Source organism: Amblyomma mixtum, chromosome 2 (assembly GCF_055824585.1).
Source record: "Amblyomma mixtum isolate Tamu chromosome 2, ASM5582458v1, whole genome shotgun sequence".
Taxonomy (NCBI): domain Eukaryota; kingdom Metazoa; phylum Arthropoda; class Arachnida; order Ixodida; family Ixodidae; genus Amblyomma; species Amblyomma mixtum.
This window is the reverse complement of record NC_143013.1, coordinates 293,667,900-293,673,899: the sequence shown is the minus strand read 5'-3', so window position 1 is coordinate 293,673,899 and position 6,000 is coordinate 293,667,900.

Below are 6,000 nucleotides of genomic sequence, written 5' to 3'. Positions count from 1 at the left end.
ATCGCTCAGAGCTACTCAGGACTCCACCGCAACACCTGTCGTTAAAGCTAACGGAACTCATCGCGGCTTTTGCAGAGATTGGGTAGTTTTATCTTCACGTAATCAAGCCGTAAATTTGCACCCCGTGAAACCTGAATTCCGAAACTTCAGCACTAGGAGCTTAGCGTAGTTAGTGGCGACATCTCGGAAAGGCTTATTTAACCAGGATTCGATCAGGACTATAGATGTGGCTTGCCTTTTTCTCCTTCTTGTTTTTGAACGAACGCAAAGAAGAGCGAAAAGATCATGGCACTAGCAGAATGTTAAAAACAGAAAATAGTCGAAGCACTGTCGAACGCAGGACACAGTGTTTTCCAACATAAGCGGGGCACCATTCCTCCATGCGGAGCACAGCTGTGCAGTACAGTAGAAGCGGTTCCGTATTCTTTACGAGATGTCGGCACTAGAATTTGCGGCCGCGTTTGTGCCTCGGAATGACACAATGATGCGCACGGTACAAAGCTGACACACAATTGTGTCATGCGAAAACACTAATAATTTAGTGCGTCGTTTTAACTACCTAAAGCAAATAGTACGTTCTTAACCTGCTTACAATTATCAGGCGGTCGAATTAGGCGAGGTGATTGCGCGGACAGTGATTACGTAGGCAACAGAACTAGCAGAGGTTTTCTTCTGCAGAGAAAAATTACGGCTTTATACGCGTGACAGATTCGTTCACAGCAGCAAGCGCGGAGAAAACTCTCAACATAATTCTCCGCTTTCTCCGTCGTGCAAAGCTGTTACATTGTTTCCGACGCTGAGCAAGGCAGCAGCAGCCGTTAGGCCGGCACCTAAATGAATTCCTCCCTCAAAAGACGGCGAGCTAAATTCTTTCGTCACTCCGCGACATCGTCACTTTGCGATCGCGCACCAAATTTCCGAGGCGGTGCTGGCTGCATAGAGTCCGGATGCGTTCTTTGTAATAAGCGCGACGTTTGCCCGGAAAGTTATAAAAGCCGCTGCTGTGACAAAGCATCTGATGTTCGCGCTCGGTTACCCGGTAACGACGACGAAATTCTTGCAAATACCCGCAATGAAGGAGAAGAATGCGAATTAGGGAGGAAAAGGGGGAAAAGGCGGCGATTTTCCTCCAGTTACGCCTCGTTTGTATATTATTTTAGGCGCACGTACGCTGTCGTCTTGTTGAAAACCGCGTCCTCCGATTCTTACGAAAGCCTGGGCAGGGCGAGAAGCAAAGAAACTGAAGTCATTATTTTCTTCTTTCCTTTCTCCCTCTCTGACTCTCTAAAAGCTGGTCATTCCGACCCGTCCATTTTTGTTCTCAATTCCTTCGTTCTCTTCGTTTTCAGTTACGCGCAAAATCAATACGTCTGTTCAACTAAATTTTTCAGAACATTCAAATAAAGAGAAGAAATTAGGGCGCCACGCATTCTTTTCCGGCGGCCTCCGTCGGGTCCCCGTATAAAAGGTAGGGACGTCGCCTGCGGGAGGAACTGACATTTTGCGCAGGAGACTCTCACACGACGTACCCCGCAAAATCGAATGACCACCGCCTCCGCCAAACGTTCGGTCTCTCCCCCGCTGACCGCTCGCTATAGCTATATGGCCAGATTCACCGTTCCTTTCCTGCTGAGCTCATCCCGTAGGGACGATCTGGCAGAAAGAACCGACGCGGTTCGAACGAGACGGAGCGCCTGATATTGGGAAAGGGCCACGACGACGAACACGGCGGTCGCGGGTCGATTTCGCGTTAAAGCGATTCCAAGCACGCCGGGTTCCGTTCTTCGTGCCGCCCGGAGGACGGACTTCGTGCAACGTATCGCCTTTTCCTCCTCCTTTATCTTGTCTCTTTATCCTTTTTTTTTCTTTACTTCACCGAACGTGACATATCGTTTTGGAGCCCGTACAGGATTCGCCTGACGTATTGATTTCCGTGACTTTTTTTTTTTTTTCGGAGATTTTTTTTTTTTTTTTTCGCCGCCAGACAGAAAAAGGTCACGTTCTTCTTCGAACGCATTTTCTGCTTTCGTGTTTCTTTAGCGGGCAACAATTCATTCTGCCGCTACCGTTATGTCCGCCGCCCATTGTCTAGAGCCGTTCCAACGGTTCTTTGCTTTGTTTACTTATTTCCCCGGGCGATAGTGCGGCTGTTCCGGAGTTCTTCCGCTTTCCTCCTTCCCCTATCCTCCACCACCGCCTCGACCGACGTTTGATCTACGGCATGCTTGCATTTCAACTCCGCCCAAGGAAGCGGGTAATTTCAATTTCAATCCGTCTAAGGGACCTCCTGTCTGCAAGGGCCTTATCTTCTTTTCTAATGTAGCTGTGTGCTCGAATGTCAACGCTCGCTCTATACGGCGAGTTAACGTTCCTCCCTCCCACTACCTTCACTATGCGCGCAGCGGTTCCCGAGTTTTTCTCCATTTCCGGCGCCCCGTATAATCGGACAGTTTCCAAAGGCTCGTGATTATGGGGCGCGAGCACTCCGTTATTCCGTTCGCGTACCGGTCGTTGTTTTATGGGGCAGAGTTATTGCGTCCCCCCTCTCTGTCTTCAATTCTTTCTTTATTTCATTTTCGCTCCTGTCTTTGAATCCGCCCGTATTTTGAGGGAAAAACGCAGGCCAGTCGTCGAGTACATTTCAGCCGGGCTGTCTGTTGCTGAACGGCTGTGTATGTAGTTCAAAGCGCAGCCGGTTTAGATTTTATTTTGCTTTCAATCCAGAGCGAAGGCTATGAGGTCTCGCGCGAAAGGAGTGCTTGGAGAGAGAAAGAGACAGATGAAAGGAAAGGCAAGATTAGCCACCTACAGGTGGGGAAAAGATAACCGGAGAGAAAGAGAAGAAAGACAGAGCTTCTACAGCCAATCATTGCCAGGGATTCGAGACAAGTGCTTCTAGTTCTCAGTGCTGCCACCACGTGGCGCATGGCTTTCAGCATTCAGATTCGGCGCGCTGACATATCATCCGTGACGTAAGAAAGAGAATAACCCAGTCACCTCCCATTGAAGCGCTACAGGCCGCTAGGCTTAGCGGCACTGGCTGGGCGCTGTTCAGAATTCGTGGTAATGCGTTATCCATAGGTCCTGACCACTGTCTTTGGTGCATCGTGAATGACACCGGAAGGAACTAACTCCAGCGGTTAAAACAGGCTGTTGAGGTAGTTGGCTCCGCATATTCTTCACACACAGCGCCAAAAGCCAGAGAGAAGAAAGTGAAAGGCCAGACGGACAGGCCGCTTCTTTGTGTCTGAGCGTTGACTTTGTTTATCCTGAAGCCCTCAGGTAGTGGCATCATGGAGGTACGGTCGCAGAGCTTCGCAAGATCTGTCCGCCACGAATTACAGGAGAAGAAAGCGGAATGATTGGCCTCTCGCTTCATCCGATCTCCAAAGATGCAACAAATTCAGAGGCATATCGAATAGATCGAATTATTCATATGCTCTTCAAACTGCTTCGTTGTATCTGGAGAGTTCTGTCATAGTCTTTTTCTTCAAAGGCTTCAGCTTAAGACATGACTCATGTCTCATTGATTCATGTAGCGGATAATGTTCGGCACAGCGATTCCCTTTTTTCCCAAATGTTGTGTCCCAATTGTTATCTTGATTGGTGCTACACTGTCTTCTCTGTAAAAAGCACCGACTGCCACGAGCAGCTAGCTGCAGTGACATCCACATAACATCCAACTTCCCCACGTGAAAAGCTGCATTACAATAATGATTTCTGTGAGCAGCGTGAAAGTGTGAATCATGAACAATCCCTACTGTGAGCTCTACTACTACACAGTTCTTGATTCACGAGCCAAGTCCAATAGCTGCAAAAGTGGCAAAACGCAAAGAAGCACTCACTATACAGCACTGTGTCTCCGTGGAAAGTCACTGAGGTAGCTCAGGTGCCTCAGGCTTAGTGAGCGCCGGTGGAGATTAAATGTTATTAGCCTCACTTAGCTAAACTAGATGATGAAAAGGCTGTACAAACGACAGCAGCATGGTGTCTTTACTCCTCACCAGAAAGTTTTTCAACCCTCTCTCTCCAAAGCTGCCCCTTTATCCAACATCTGTCCCAACGTCTGCCTGTTCACCCAACAGCGTGAGCTGTTGCAATGGTATATTGCTAGCGGTTTGAAATAGGAATGAAATAGAAAGAAAAAGAGATGCTGACTTGACATGACCATGAAAACCTGTTCAGAGAGTTGTTTCAAAATACCGGCCCCTTATAGCAGAACACTTGTAAGGGCGATCTGCATGTGGGCTTCGGATGACAATCTGCACGAGCTTTAGATGACACGAGCACATAATTTGCTGAGCTTAGCATACAGAGGGCGATAGGAAAAGGATTAGAGATGTACGAATTAACTGGATGAGAAAGACAGGTGCCTGGTAATTTCTCCCTCGAGTTCCTAGGGACTCTTAAGTCTCCCCATGCACTTTTAAGTTCAAAGTTCATGGCAGCAGCAGCGCAGTACAGAAACACGAAGCCGCATTCAGGATTTTTTGCAGGCGTACTACGTCTGAACACCATTGTGTCAAAACTGGCATCAGTACAACAGTACTCACGGCAGGCACCGTTCGCTGCATGTCTGAAAACCTTGCAAGCATCACAGCATGGGAAGACGTGGGGTGCTTGCAGGACGCATCTGTTACGACGCAGAAGCATAGACGAGGTATTTCTGTGTAGAAAGCATGGTTCTGTACTTCCAAGAAAACCGCCCATGCAGGTATATGTGCATATAGGCTTTAGCTTTGCATCGTTGACAGATTTGTTTTGAAAACAGATGCATACTGCAATGAAATGCCTGTTGCTGCAGTGGCGCTTCTCGGGAACTGGCAGGACAGTTAAAAGGTCCGACAGCTTTACGCAGTTCAAACTGCAAGCACCAGTGCCATGGCTGCCGTAACCACGGCAGTGATTACCTGCTGGCGTTACTTCACATTAATCACCCGCTCTGTCCTCCCTACAGCGCTTCTAGAAATAATGCAGTAATGGCAAATTTAGCCCATTATAAAGATACGCGTCTGACACGTAAGCCAGGCCATGTCGCAGGACGTGGTCCACCGTTCTCAATCCTTTAAAAATCAACCACTGGTTTTCAGACAAGCGACGGAACGCCAGGCCGTCGATAACACACACGCTCAGTTTGTATCAGGGTACAAAAAAGCAGCTGCCATGCCATCGTTGAAAAACTGAAAGAAAACAAAACAGTTTGTTTGTTCATATACCCCAGCCACGACACTAGCCGATTACCAATGCCGTTCGGAGACGGTCTGCTAAGGTCACCATTTGACACGAGGGGTGTCGCAGCAATGCGCAGTCATGAGGATGCAGCTCACAAACAGTAACGAAACTCACAAAACCCGTACAGACCCAAATAAAGACGCCTAGTATACTGATGGCATGCCAATGGTGCCTCTGCAAAGCGCCGGTACCAAAGAAAGTGTGTGGCGAAGTCTTGTAGTGTTCCACTGCAACACCGGAATGATACAGCCATCCATTTCAGGAGCGCGGCTTCAAATTAGATTCAGTGGTGTAAGTGAACTGCCTCTCGTCATTGAACAGGTCCTGCGCTTTGAGCGTAGGTTCACTACCGAATGCGCATTTATCGACGTCTCTCGTTCGAAAGTGACCTCAAAGACCGTACAAGGACGTCTATACCCTTCGTTCCCTTATTCGTCTTCCAGTCCCGCTTTGCGCTGACTCGTCGATCCTGGCAGCAACTAAAACATATCTCTATTTCGTATACACTTCACACCCGGGAAAACACCCTGGTCTCAAATAAGAACGCAGCAGCCTTAGCTGAATTGTATACGTCTGCTTATAATATGTATATATCTGATAACTACTTTCGCGCACCGCTAACTCGTGTGCTTTCTTCTGCCACAGCACGTGGTTCATGTGGTTGTGCCCTTCGTTTAGGCCTTACACTTGAAGCGCTTTAACGATTTATTCACACCGCATCGCTCGCATATATAACTCCTGCCTTCAGTGTGAACAGCACGTCGAATG